Consider the following 13,663-nt stretch of genomic DNA (forward strand, 5'->3'; position numbering starts at 1 on the left):
CTTGGCGGAACACAACAAGAAACAAAACAACATCAGCCAGATCAAGCCCCGTCCCTTCCTCCTACCCACGCGCACACCTTTCGTTAGCTCCCGCAAGGGCCTCCAGCTTCCAGCCTTCAGCAGACACGTACTCGGGCCTGCAGACACTGGGATTCAATGTCAGCAGTCAACTCACAGGGATCCCCAGATTTAGCTCTGGCCGAACGGCCGCGATTTCTGGACTTCTGAATCGCCACTCTGGCCTCGATCCTCAGCATCACTCCCAGGACACGCTGATCACCAAACACTAGGCCTCGAACTCCAGACTTGCAGATGATGGAACCCCAAACACTAGGGCTTGAACTGCTGTCTCACCAATTCACAAACTCATTCCTCCTGCCCTCCTTCTAAAATCATAGAACGTACAGTATCGATAATTGTAGAGAACTGTATTCAACTTACAGCACTGCTACACAGCTCATGTGGTCCATTCTGGTCAATGTACTCTATTTAATCACCTCCTTCTACTACTGTCTTTTATATATGAAACAGGAACTGAAGAAATTCATTCAGCTCCTCAATCTTGTTCCTGCACTTAATGATATCACAACTGTAACCTGAAACATGCATTCCTTTTTACACGTAGTAAACTTTCACCCCTTTACTTATCCAGAATTTATCTACTTTTTACCTCAAAAAATTCAAAGACATCCACCATCTGTTGTTGCCTCCACCTATCACCTCCCAGCGACTATTGTCATCTCCAACCTCCCATCCGTCACCTGATTCTATCTATCAATCAAACCCTCTTCACCTGGATTCTCCTATCGCTTGTCACCTCTTGCTTACCCCTCCCCTTTACCTTATTATCTATTATTTAATTTAGAGATTCAGCATGATAACAGGCCTTTCCAGCCCAATGAGCTGGCGCCATCCAATTACACTCGCATGATTTACCCGTCAATCCTTGGAATTTGGGAGGAAACCAGAGCACCCAGAGGAAACCCACGAGGTAAAGGGGAGAACATACAAACTCTTCACAGAGAGCAGTGGAACTGAATTTGGAACACTGGTATTATAACAGTATTATGCTAACCACTGTGTTTCTGCACTGTGCCATTTTTATGCTCATTTCTACTCTTTCAGTCCAGATGAAGGGTCTCAACCTAAAATGTTGGTTGTCTATTTACCTCCACAGGCTGACTGATCTGCTGAACTCCTCCAACATCTTGTTCTTTACCTCAGTTGTCTGGAGTGTTAGCTCAGGCTTCTGACTTAATCTCTGCCATTACTGTACTGTTGCACTGCCTGCCTGCAGTTCCTCTGTAATGGAGACAGCAAGACAGTGGTTGAAATGACTGATGTTTTTTTCTCTGAAAAGGAGATGTGAGGAATCAGTTTCTTTTACGCAGAGAGGGGATGAGCCTGGAATAACCTGTCAGGGTGTAGAGGATGAAACAGATACAATAGTGGCCTTCAGGAGGCTATTCGACAGTCACATGAATATGCTTGAAGTGGAGGAATATGGGCACCATGTAGGCAGACAGGGTTAGCTTAATCTGACATTGTGTTTGACACAGATATCGTGGGCTAAAGAGCCTGTTCCTGTGCAGTACTGTTTCATAGAGCATAGAAAAATATCATACAATACAGGCCCTTCAGCCCACAATGTTGTGCCAACTTTATAACTTACTCTGAGATTAATCTACTCCTTTCTCCCCACATCGCCCTCCATTTTTCTGTCATCCCTGTGCCTATCTACAAGTATCTTAAAATACCCTCTAATATATCTGCCTTTACCACCACCCTTGGCAAGATATTCCACCCAACCACCACTCCCTGTGACTTACTTCCAACATTACTCCAAAACCTTCCTCCGATCACCTTGAAATTACGCCCCCTCCCTGAACAGATCCCTGCAGAACAACATGGGTCACTGACCTCCAGGCAGAGAATGGCTCGTCTACAGTGTTCTATGTTTCCCCAAGAGGCTGAAAAGGAAAAGGACATTCAATAAAAGATCAGCAGGAGGGAGAGGCAGATGTGAAGGGAGGTGAAAGGGGAAGAGAACCAAGGAGTTCAGGCTCTCTGTGATCTGCCATGTCAGTGAGCACAACCACACTTCCTTATTCACCAGGCTGCCAAATCTTCCCTCTCTCCATCTCAGTTTCTATTTACTAATGTAAACATAAAACACAAGATATCTAATCCTGAAGTAAACCTCAAGGTTAATTTGCAGGTTGAGTCTGTAGTGAGGAAGGTAAGCGCCATATTAACATTCATTTCAAGAGGACCAGAATATAAAAGCAAGGATGTAATGATGAGGCTTTATAAAACATTGGTGAGGCCTCACTTGGAGTATTGTAGATACTTCTGGCCCCTTTGTGAAAGGAGGTTCACAAAATGATTCTGGGATTGACCAGCATTCCTTGTATATGTGGTCAATGCTGGGGAGGATTTTTCCTGTGATGGACTGAACTGTCCTTAGTATTTCCTCCTCCCCCTGCCCCCCCCCCCCACCATTTGCCTCTGCCTGTGACACTCACTGCTGGGCAGCCCTAACTCTTTCAAATGAGCTGATAGCCCTGCAGACCCTTCAAGTGCCAGTGACATGGGTTGTGATGTCATCAGCCTGAGTCTGATTGGCAGTGAGATGACCTAACATGGCATAAACCTCATCACTCTTTGCCCAGGTATTGGGAGGCTTCTCTTGGTCACAAACATTCTGACAAACGACCTCAAGTCTGAAAACTTAACTGTTTCTCTTTCCATAGGGGGTCCCGGACCTGATGAGAGTTTTTAATGTGTTCTCTTTATATTTCATATTTCAAATATCTGCAGTATTTTTTTTACTTATTTACATCGACTAATTCCCTCACCTGCTCTGGTGATGCATTGTCAATATTTTAGTATAGGCTGCCAGTTTTTAAGTTTTGTCCTTGCAGCCGTGTATGATGGCATTGAAATCTTGGAGAACTTTGCAATGCAGAGCAAGACCACTTGCACATGTTTACCTGTTCCAGCCCCTTGTAAGAAGTTTGTCCACTACCCTGACAGTTCCTTCTATCTCCATGAATGCTTCCCTTTTGCAAATGTTTGAACCTTGGAGTTATAAAGAGATACAGCAAGGAACCAGGACCTTCAGCCAATAATCACCAATTAGCACTAATCATAAATTAATCCCATTTTAAAAAACCCTCCCCTACATTCTATTACTAAGAGATATTTACATGTCTTTTGGATGCGGGGGAAATACCAGAGTGTCCAAGGAGAACCCCGCACAGTCACAGAGAGAGCACACAAACTCCACACAGACAGCCCTGTGATGAAGATTGAAGCTGCATCCAAAGCACCATCAGGCAGTGACTTTACTCTTTGTATCCAACTAACCTTTGAAAGTCGGTATGGTATGACATCTCTTTTATCATTTTATGTAATGACTTCCATTTTCACTCAATATATTATTAAAGCACCAAAATTGCAGGACAACTTTTTTTTTTAAATGCAGCTGAATTTGTGGACAAGTGAAATAATGTTATGGTAAAATAATATTTAATTTTGTTAATTGCAGTGAATTGCAGTAGAGATAATCATCTCTGTAAGTAGAAAACGTTTTAAACTAGATAAACAGCTTATCAAATATTAAAATTGCAATTAAATCAGATCTGTGAAATGTTTTGGAAATTTACAAATTATCCCATGGAAATGAAAACAGGTTGTTGTTCCAGGCTGAAGATCCTTGTTCAGAACTGGGAGAGAAAAGAAATGTGGTTTTAACTTGCAGAAAGCATGGAGGAACAGATGGGAAAAGGCAAATAGAGTGAAGTTACTGTGGAGATAAACTGTGGGGATTTAAGAAATCTGGTTGTTAGATTAGTGGGAGCAGTTAGAGAGAGAACTCAAAAAGGGATGTGAAAGCTGCAAAATGCAGAGCTGTAGGAAATACTAAACAGTTACTTCAATAGCCCCCCGCTCCACCCCACAGCTCCACCTTTACCCTCACCTGGCCTCACCTATTACCTAACAGCTTGTACTTGTACTCCTTCCCCTCTCTGCATCTTTTTATTCTGTCTTCTTTGATCTTCCTTTCCAGTCCTGATGATGGGCCCTGATCCAAAACGTTGATTGTTTACTCCTCTCCATAGTTGCTACCTGATCTGCTGAATTCCTCCATTGTTTTGTGTGTGTTGCTCTGGATTTCCAGCATCTGCAGAATCTCTTGTGCTCAGGCTTTTAGTGCTTACAGCAATTCCTGTGTTTTTTTGTTTTGGTTTTGCAGCATCTGTAGTTTTTGTTCCAACTTCCTCATCCTATCTCTGAACATTTTCCTGATTATTCTCAGCCTGTGCCCTCTGGCGACATTTCTGGCATTAGAAACAAGTCCTCCATTATTCCTGTTAAAACCTTTCCAATTACATCTTGGTGTAATACATGTTATTTTGATTGTAAACTGGTAAATACAACATTCTCACCTCTTGAACCCTGTTATTGAGTTTATCAAATTCAGTCACTATTTATGACAATTTATCCACACTAGATATTAAATTTATTCAAAACTGAATGACTCATCCAACAAATCTCTTCCCAGACTTAATGCCAGAGTGGTTCCACGAGTAGTGGGTGTAGTAACTATAGACTCAAAAGGTACTGGAGAAATTCAGAAGGTCAAGCAGCTCCCATAGAGGAAAGTGGACAGTCAATGTTTTGGGCAACGACCCTTCACCTGGATGGAAAATTCAGTAGTTTATTTCCCTCCACAATTGCTGCCTGACCTGTTGAGTTCCTCCTTTACTTTCTGTGGTGTTCCAGATTCCGCAGTCTCCAGTCTTCTCGTAGCTCCAGTGACCCATGTTTTCACTATCGTTACACAGGTTTGCCTTAGGTGCTCCAGTTTCTTCCAACATCCCAAATTTTGGATCGTTGTTGGGTTAATTAGCTGCCAGAGATTGCCTCATTGTAGGTGGGTGGCTGCAGCGTTAATTGGCGTAGGTGAAAGAAGAGGTTACCAGGAAATAACTGGTTGAATGGTTGCTGGCATACACTCAAAGGGCTGAATCGTGTCCTATGTTGTTAGGAGATATCATGGGCAAAGTGGGGTGGTACAGTCGAGCTATTGCCTCCTAGCTCCGGTAATCTGCGTTAGCTCCTGATCTCAAGTGCCCTCTGCATGGATTTTGCATGTTCTCCCTGTGATTGCATTGTTTGACTCCCATACCTCAAGGGTGTGAAGTTTAGCCTCTGTGAATTGCTCTGAGAGTCTAGCAGACAGTAGAACCTTGGAGGAAGTTGAAGAGAATTTTGGGGAGAATGTTCAAGAGAGTATTAGTGCAATTTCTGCAAGAGGTCTATGGACTAAGAGTTCTACTCTATGGACTAAATTGTTTCCTATGCTGTGAGGAAGTACAGAAATAATATGGAAAATCTGACAAAGTGTGAAATTGAATCTCTGTTGCCAGTAGCTACTCACATGAACTTTTACAGCATTATTGGTTTGCTGTTCCAACTCTTTCATTGACTTAATAGCTTCCACTTGTTTGGAAAAAAACAGGATTGCCATCTGTTCTTTGCTCCTCAATAATTAGATCCTAAATGGAAGAGCTGGAAAAAAATGTGTTTCGCTTTTAACTGCTATCATGTCAAGCTTTTTATGGTGGGTATATGGCTCTATTTGGCAGAGCTGTTTGTTTGGTGATAAATATCCAAGGGTCAATCAAATTGTAGACATCTTGTAAAGAAAACAGATGTATAGGGTTATAAGCTGTGATCTGATGTGCTGCTCCTGCTTGTGTTGGTTACAGTGCTTAAGAACAAGAGCCTTGCTGACAGATGGGATTGTGGTATCAGCCTTCTACTTCTTTACCTTTTGATCTCTGCTTCTAAAGGAAGTCCCTTCACCATCCGTATGGACAGCTGGGCCACACATTTTTCACTAAGCACTGCCTCTTGACTCAATCTGTATGCAATTGAAAGTACACTTATCTTACTCACAGTGAGTTAATAGGCCTTCATATGCTATGCTGTCACATGATCTCTGCACTACCACCGGGCAAGAAGTACAGGAGCCTTTGGTCACACATCATCAGGTTCAGGAACAATTATCACCCAACAACCATTAGGCTCCTGAACCAGTGACAATATCCTCACACCATCTCAACTTTGAACTTATTCCACAACCTCTCGACTCACTATCAAGGACTCTACAATCCATTTTCTCAGTATTATTCATTTATTTGTTTTTATTTGCTCAATTTATTTTCATTTGAACATTGGTTTGTATGCCAATCTTTGTTTATGAGTAGGGTTTTCATAAATTAACCATATAACCATATAACAATTACAGCACGGAAACAGGCCATCTCGGCACTTCTAGTCCATGCCGAATGCTTACTCTCACCTAGTCCCACTGACCTGCACTCAGCCCATAACCCTCCTTTCCTTTCCTGTCCATATACCTATCCAATTTTACTTTAAATGACAATATCGAACCTGCCTCTACCACTTCTACTGGAAGCTCGTTCCACACAGTTACTATCTAAATCCAATTCCATTGGATTTCTTTATTTTCCTGCAATGCCTTCAAGGAAATGAATCTCAAGGTATAGGGTGGCATATTGTACATACTTTGATAATACAATTTACTTTGACTTTACAAGATGAAGCAATGACTATAAGAAGGGAAATGAAATTACACTTCGAAGTTAGAATAAAGGCATGAAGAAAAGCTGGAAGCAGAGGCATGGGAAACTGGAGATACTGGATTCTGGAGCAAAAAAACACGAACTGTTGGAGGAATTTGGTGGGTCAGACAGCAAGTGCACAAGGAAGTGGACAATTGATATCTCTGGTCAAGACCCAAGACAGATGTCCATGAAGCCTCAGGACGAGGGATTGTCAAAGGACCCAGGGGAATGTGCACTGGAGAGGGATGTCATTTGGAACTTTGTACACAGGACAATAAAATTAGACTGAGCTTGGTGGGGACTTCCTCTAATTCTTGCATTTTGAGTTAAGATGCAGTTTAAAATTTGCTTATCACAGTAAGATCTGCTGAAGTGTGCATTGTGTTTTGCCGAATTTGTAGTTGCTGACAATGGAAATTCATTGGAAGAACAGCGAACAGGAGAGGGAGGGAGTGATGCCATTGGGGAACAACTGGAAATGACCAAGAGGATTGATTGCAGTGGAGCGGTGGTGAGTTATTTGGAGAGCTGAGAGAGCAGCAGAATTGAGAAGAAAATGAAACAACCACCCATGGAGTGTTGGAGACCATCTAGGGTGTCATATTTTATCCTTTTTTGTCGGATTTTTCTACCACGGCGAAGGGATGTGCATATTGAGCATTCCTAAATGCCCTTGGTGAGGAGGCCCCTTCTTGAACCTCTAGTCTGTGTGTTCCAAGTACTCCAGCATTGCTCAGGGAGGGAGTACCGAAACTTTGACCTTGAAACAATAAAGCAATTGTGATGTAATTCAAAATCAGGATGGTGTTTAATTTGAAGAGGAATCTTCAGGTATTGGTGCTTCCATGTATCATTATTGGTGCTGCGGTTTCTTAATATATCAAAATAAACTTTACTCATAATTTTAAAAATTACTAGAATGAACTGTGCAATGCCTTTTCATTCTTATATTCATAGTCAATACCTTAAGTCATGTTCTATTACACACTGGAATTTAGGAAAATGTGGAGGGATCTCATTGAAACCTACCAAATGTTGAAAGGACTAGATAGGGTGGATGTGCAGAGGATGTTTCCTGTGGTGGGGGTATCCAGAACTAAAGAGCACAGCCTCAAAACTGAGGGGTGACCTTTTAGAACAGAGGTAAGGAGGAATTTTTTTAGCCAGAGAGTAATGAATCTGTGGAATGGCTTGCTATAGATTGCGGTGGAGGCAAAGTCCACGGGTATATTTAAGGCAGAAGTTGATTGTTTCCTGATCAGTCAGGGCATCAAGTATATGGTGAGAAGGCAGGTGCAAGGAGATCAGCCATGAGGAAATGGCGGAGCAGACTTGATGGGCTCAATGGCCTAATTCTCTTCCCAAGTCTTATGGTCTTGTGGTCTTATACCTTAAAACCAAGAGCAATTTTGCCACTCATATGGACCTCTGAGATGATACCCTACTATACAGTGTAATTGAGGGGCTTTCTCAACCAACCCAGCCCCTCCCTGTCCAGTAATGGAAGATCCCTACCCCGTGGTTCTTCTGTACTGAACCCTTGTGGTGGCTGCACTGGGAGTCAGTGTGTCTCTCAGCTCATGCTCCTGTCTGGAGTGTGCCAGTCGACAGCATTCATCCACAGACATCTCCACATGCTGGCAGACCAACACGGTTTAGATAGGCCAAAGGTCATCTGACAAGGATGTGTGGTTATGGCCCAAGTGCAGAGGGAGAGTCTCTGAAGCGGATGAACGGTTCACTGACTTTTAATAAGAGCTAAGCAGGATAAAGGAAAAACAATAAATGCTAGGCCAACGGGGCTTTAACTATAACTCTCAAACTGACAGTGTGGCTCGGAAGCAGTAACTAAACACTAAATAAATACCAGTCCTTTACAGCGTCAATCTAAACCAGGGATTCCCAACTTTTTTTATGTCATGGACCAATACCGTGAAGAAGGGGTCTGTGGATGCCAGGTGGGGAACTCCTGATCTAAACTGCATTCTTGTCTCCCAGAACAAGGACTAAGCAGAGTGTGCTTTGTTGAAGATTTGACAAGACTGAAGCAAGAGGAATGGTGTTAAATGCAACCACAATGAAACACTAATTGGCTGGAATGTGAATCCTCACAGTGTGACTGCTGACCCTATAATGAAGCCAGCCTGTGAGGGCACCTAAATTCCTGGGCAGAGTCCATGGTTGTGACAGCCTCTTCCACTGAGCTGATAATCTGCCAACAGCATTTGATGTGTGTCCCTGGGATCAGAGAGCTACATGATGACCCTTTCTCCACATCCTCTGTGCAATCCCATAGTCCGCAGCCATCCTGTCTCCTGTGCAGTCACCCCACGGCCAGCACACAGTAGGAGTGGTGGTCCGGGATCTGCCTGGGAAGGCCCTTCTCACCACCAGCCACATGTTATGGACTTAGTTAAATTGAGATTGTAGTTAAATTGTGCCGTACATTTTCTAGAAATAATTCACAGCTTCCACGGTACACTGGTGGTTGTTGTGGGTGGGGGAATGAATGTTTAAGTGGTGGGTGGGGGCTAGCAGCCAAATAGGCAGCTTTGTCTTGAAAGGCTTTGAGCTCCTTGAGAGCTGTTGACATTACAGTCATCCATTTCATTTCATTTTTCAATCTCTTTCATTGATTTTCAAATAAAGAATATACAAATCGAAAGAGGAGTTTAACAAGTAGATAATATAAAAGACATATAAACAGCAACATTAAAGACAAAAAGCATATAATATCAAACTCAAATAGGTAATATGCTGTTATATATACAATGATCAGAAAGAAATTACAACTCCTCATAGCAATCGTAAAGAAAAAGATTGGAAATTTTATTGATAGAGAAAGAAAAACCCCACTAACTAAACTAAAACAAAAAAGAAAGAAAAAGAAAGATTGGGCAGTCTAAATGAGGATAAACTTAAAAAAGAAAGAGAGAGAAAAAAAAACACATCCTTCCAGTCATCTCCGAACCTTCATGGACAAGGATATTCTCCAAAGAGAATTGAAAAAGAGGCCCTTTCCAAAAGCGAAAAAATCTATCCCCATCCCGTTTTCGTATATGATTTTCTTACGCAAAAATAATATCAGCATTAAGTGTTTTTAATTTCTTAAAAATCTTTTTACGCTTAGTGGGATGATTGACACCATTCCAATTCCAAGATATTATATTAATTTTATTAACATCCATGTTTAAAATTGAGTTTAATATTATATAAAAGAAATGTTACGCAAGTATAGATTAAACCAAAAGACGCGGGTGCAACCAGAAGGAGTGACGCATTTACGAAAGAGAAATCCATCAAAAGAACTGCCCCATCAAGAAAAAAACCTACCCTAATAAACTCCTCCCCCCACCAAATGGATAGAAAGGAAGGAACCAATAGGCTGGTCCCATGCTAACTAATCACCATTTAACCCTGTTCTCCAACTTGCAGCTCCATATATTAAAAAAAAGCAAAAATCCCATGGAAAATAGCCATAATAAAAGGCACAAACAGAATTCAACGACTATAATGTTGTGTCTAACATTAATAAAAACATAATCAACAACGGCCATCTTAGAATCAGCTAAAGTAGCTTAAACATATATTCAAAAGAAGGAATAAACCTGAGCAAATAATGTTACAAAGAATATTCTTTCTCTCGAAAAATAAAATTAAATGAATATATGTATATAACAGACCTAAAACTATAAGTATTAAAACAAATAAAAAAAATAAAAAGATTAATACACAAAAGGTCCTACACGGACCACTAAAGTACAATACTATAAAGGTTCCCTACAAAACAGTTATATATGTACTAATTATTAATAAGGTAAAAAAAATTAAATCGACCACGTCCCATACCCAGAGAATGAAAAGGTATGACATATATTTAACTCAAAAGCTCCATAAACAACTCATACAGCAGATAATTCAAAACTGGCTATCGAATAATTGATGTAACTTTAATATTTTATTCAGTAGACTTAACTTTAAAGATTTTAATATACTCCCATCCCTCCTGAGGAGAGTAGATTCTCAATGGTTGAGATCTTTCAGGAAAAATGATCAGCTTTGCTGGAAAGCGAAGGGAGGGATTTAAATCTAATTTATACATTTCACTCATAACTTCTCGATATTTCTTTCTTTCCGCAAAGATTTCAGGAGGATAATCTTCAACTATACGAATCTGTGTTGAATTAAAGAGTAATTTCCGTTTCTTTCTGGCTTCTCAAAGAATAGCTCCTTTAGTCGTGTAATAATGCAAAGAAAGTACAACTGCTCGAGGACGTAATTCGGCTGAACGGCGAGAGAATGGAATTCTGTGAGCTCTTTAGATTAAGGGGCTAGTTTCGAGGGTCTCATTGAAAAGTGAGTACAGCATATCTGAAAAGAATTTTAACAGATCACCAGCTTCAGTATTTTCAGGCAGTCCCAGAATACGCAGATTCCTCCGACGCCCTCTACTCTCTAAATCAACCATTCTTTTCTTCGTTTTAGATAGATCCGAGGTAATTTCATTGATTTTCTTTTCCATCGAAGATATCTTCAATCCTTGATCTTTAGTAGTTTGCTTGAATAAATCATGCTCGCTCTCGATTCGGGTTGTAGTCTGCTGAAGTGTCTGAAGTTGAGAGTCCAAGTTTTTCAGCGAGTCTTGAATCGTAGAAATAGCTTTTTCGAGCTTCCCGTTTGAACCGGTCAGCTTACCAATTTTAATATTAAGCGATCGGAATTCCGACTTCATGTCTTGTATTGAAGAAAATATTCCCGCTAGTGTAACAGGTTCCTCCGTTTTCTTGGTTTGTTTCGTTTGCTCCATTTCAGGGAAAGTCTTGCCGCTTCTTAATTCAATACCAGAACGACTTTTTTCGGCCATTGTAATTAAGTTGTAAATCCTTCAGTAGAGATAATAAATCCCTCAGTAGAAGCAGTAAGTCATCAGAACTAAAAGGGATCTGTTAGTGGGATATAAAATATATTGAAAGAGAGAGAGTCGCTAGAAACGCGACCTACTGCAAAGATGGAGAATCGATGTTACAGTCATCCAGACACGTGGGGAGTGTTTCCTCTCACTTCAGACCTGATGGAAGGGCCTGAAGGTGTCAAGAAATGAGTAATTTGCCTATCCTTTGACCTGTACTTGTAGCCACAGTATTTAGTCCCATGAAGTTGTCATTCTATAGTGTCCGACAGCCCCCATTCCTGCCCAGTATGTTGATGGTGGAAGATTGGGTAATGATAACACTGCTGAATATCAAGGGTCAGTGGCTACACTCTCCTTGGTTGGTGAAGGTCAATACATAGCACCTGTGCCCTGTGTGGCACAGATGTTACTCGCTATTTATCTGGACTTGTACCCGCTGCTTCCCCCTTCCTTTCCTGGCCTGATGAAGGGCTTCGGCCCAAAACATTGACTGTTTCCATCGGTGCTGTCTGACCTGCTGGGTTCCTCCAGCACTTTGTGTGCGTTACCCTGGACTTCCAGCATCTGGAGAATCTCCTGTGCTTATCTGCCCTTGCCCGCATGTTCTCCAGGTGTCACTGCATGCCAGGAAGGAGTGCTTCACTATCTGATGACTAGCGATCATTGGCAAACATCCCTGCCTATTGCTTTCACTAAAGATAAGGAACAATATCCTGGGATTGAGACAATTGACCTCAAGCAATCTTACATCTCTTAGGTATGACAGGAAAGCAGAAAGGTTTCCCTCTGATTTCCTTTGACTTCAGCTTCCTGATGCCACCTACACTGTTTCCTCTTGCCTGAAACTCATTCTACTTAAAGATTTAAAGATTACTATTTAAAGCTTGATTTGTCACATGCACACTGAAACTTCGAAGCATACAGTGAAATATGTTATTTGCGTTGAGGATGTTCTGGAGGCTGCTTGCAAGTGCACCCATGGTTTAGGCGTCAGCGTAGCATGTCCATAAAGGCTGATTTATACTTGTGTGTCGCATCTAAGCCGTAGGTATCACGTACCCTACGCCGTAGGGTGATGTGCACCTCTGCAGGAAAGTTACTCACGCGTCGTGGCGATGCAGAACGCAACAACTGTGATTGGTCTGCTTAGTAGCATCGCATTTCCTCCTACGCATTTCCGGTTGCTTCTCCTCCGCCATCTGTTGTAGGCTGTGAGTACACCGATACGAAATAGATAAACCAAATCATCAAATCTACCTGCTGACATGCAAAATTGTTTGAAATGCATTTCCTCATCCACGTCTCTCACGAAGAAACTCAACACAGTGGCATAGAAACCCCACCGCCAACTAGCGTTTTGGCGCTCACCAACGCATGCTCGCTACGGTGTAGAGCGACGCAGAAGTGAAAATCAGGTCTAAGGCGTAGACTGTGGTGTAGCCCATATGCACAAGTATAAATCAGCCTTTACTCACAAATCCTAACTGTACATCTTGGGAATGTGGGAGATAGCCGGAGCACCCGGAGAAAATTCATGTGGCCATGGGGAGAACGTATAGACAGCGGAGGGAATTGAACTCTCATTTTGCAGCATGCGTTAGAAAATGTGAAGCTAACCGCTATGCTACTGTGTTCAAGCGATAGGTGTAGTGATGCCCGGATCAAATCGTTCTGTTAAATCTTGTTAAAAACATCAGCCTGCAGGTCATTGGCTGCTAAGTGCTATTCGAATGCTATCATTGCCACCTTCCATCGCTTTTCTGATTGATAATGTACTGAAGAGAGGCAACTTAGATTTGTTTCAGTTTTAGCTGAACATTACCCACCACATGGGACAGATGCAGGTGTTGCCGTTGTACTGAAACATTATGGCTGGAAGTATAGCCGGTTCTGGAATGCAAGTCTTCAGCACACCTGATGAGATGTTGTTTAATCTCTGTAGGTTCATTTATTCTGCCGTTCGAACTGGTGGGGCCTGTCAGCCTTGGACGGCAGCCCGCCTAGGAGAAGGAAAACTCTGATTTCAAACCTCCGCTGCCTTGCGGCCACACCCGCCCATGGGAAAAGCTTCGGGAGTAAGCGCCGAGGAAGA

This window comes from Hypanus sabinus, chromosome 19 (genome assembly GCF_030144855.1).
Source record: "Hypanus sabinus isolate sHypSab1 chromosome 19, sHypSab1.hap1, whole genome shotgun sequence".
Lineage (NCBI taxonomy): Eukaryota > Metazoa > Chordata > Chondrichthyes > Myliobatiformes > Dasyatidae > Hypanus > Hypanus sabinus.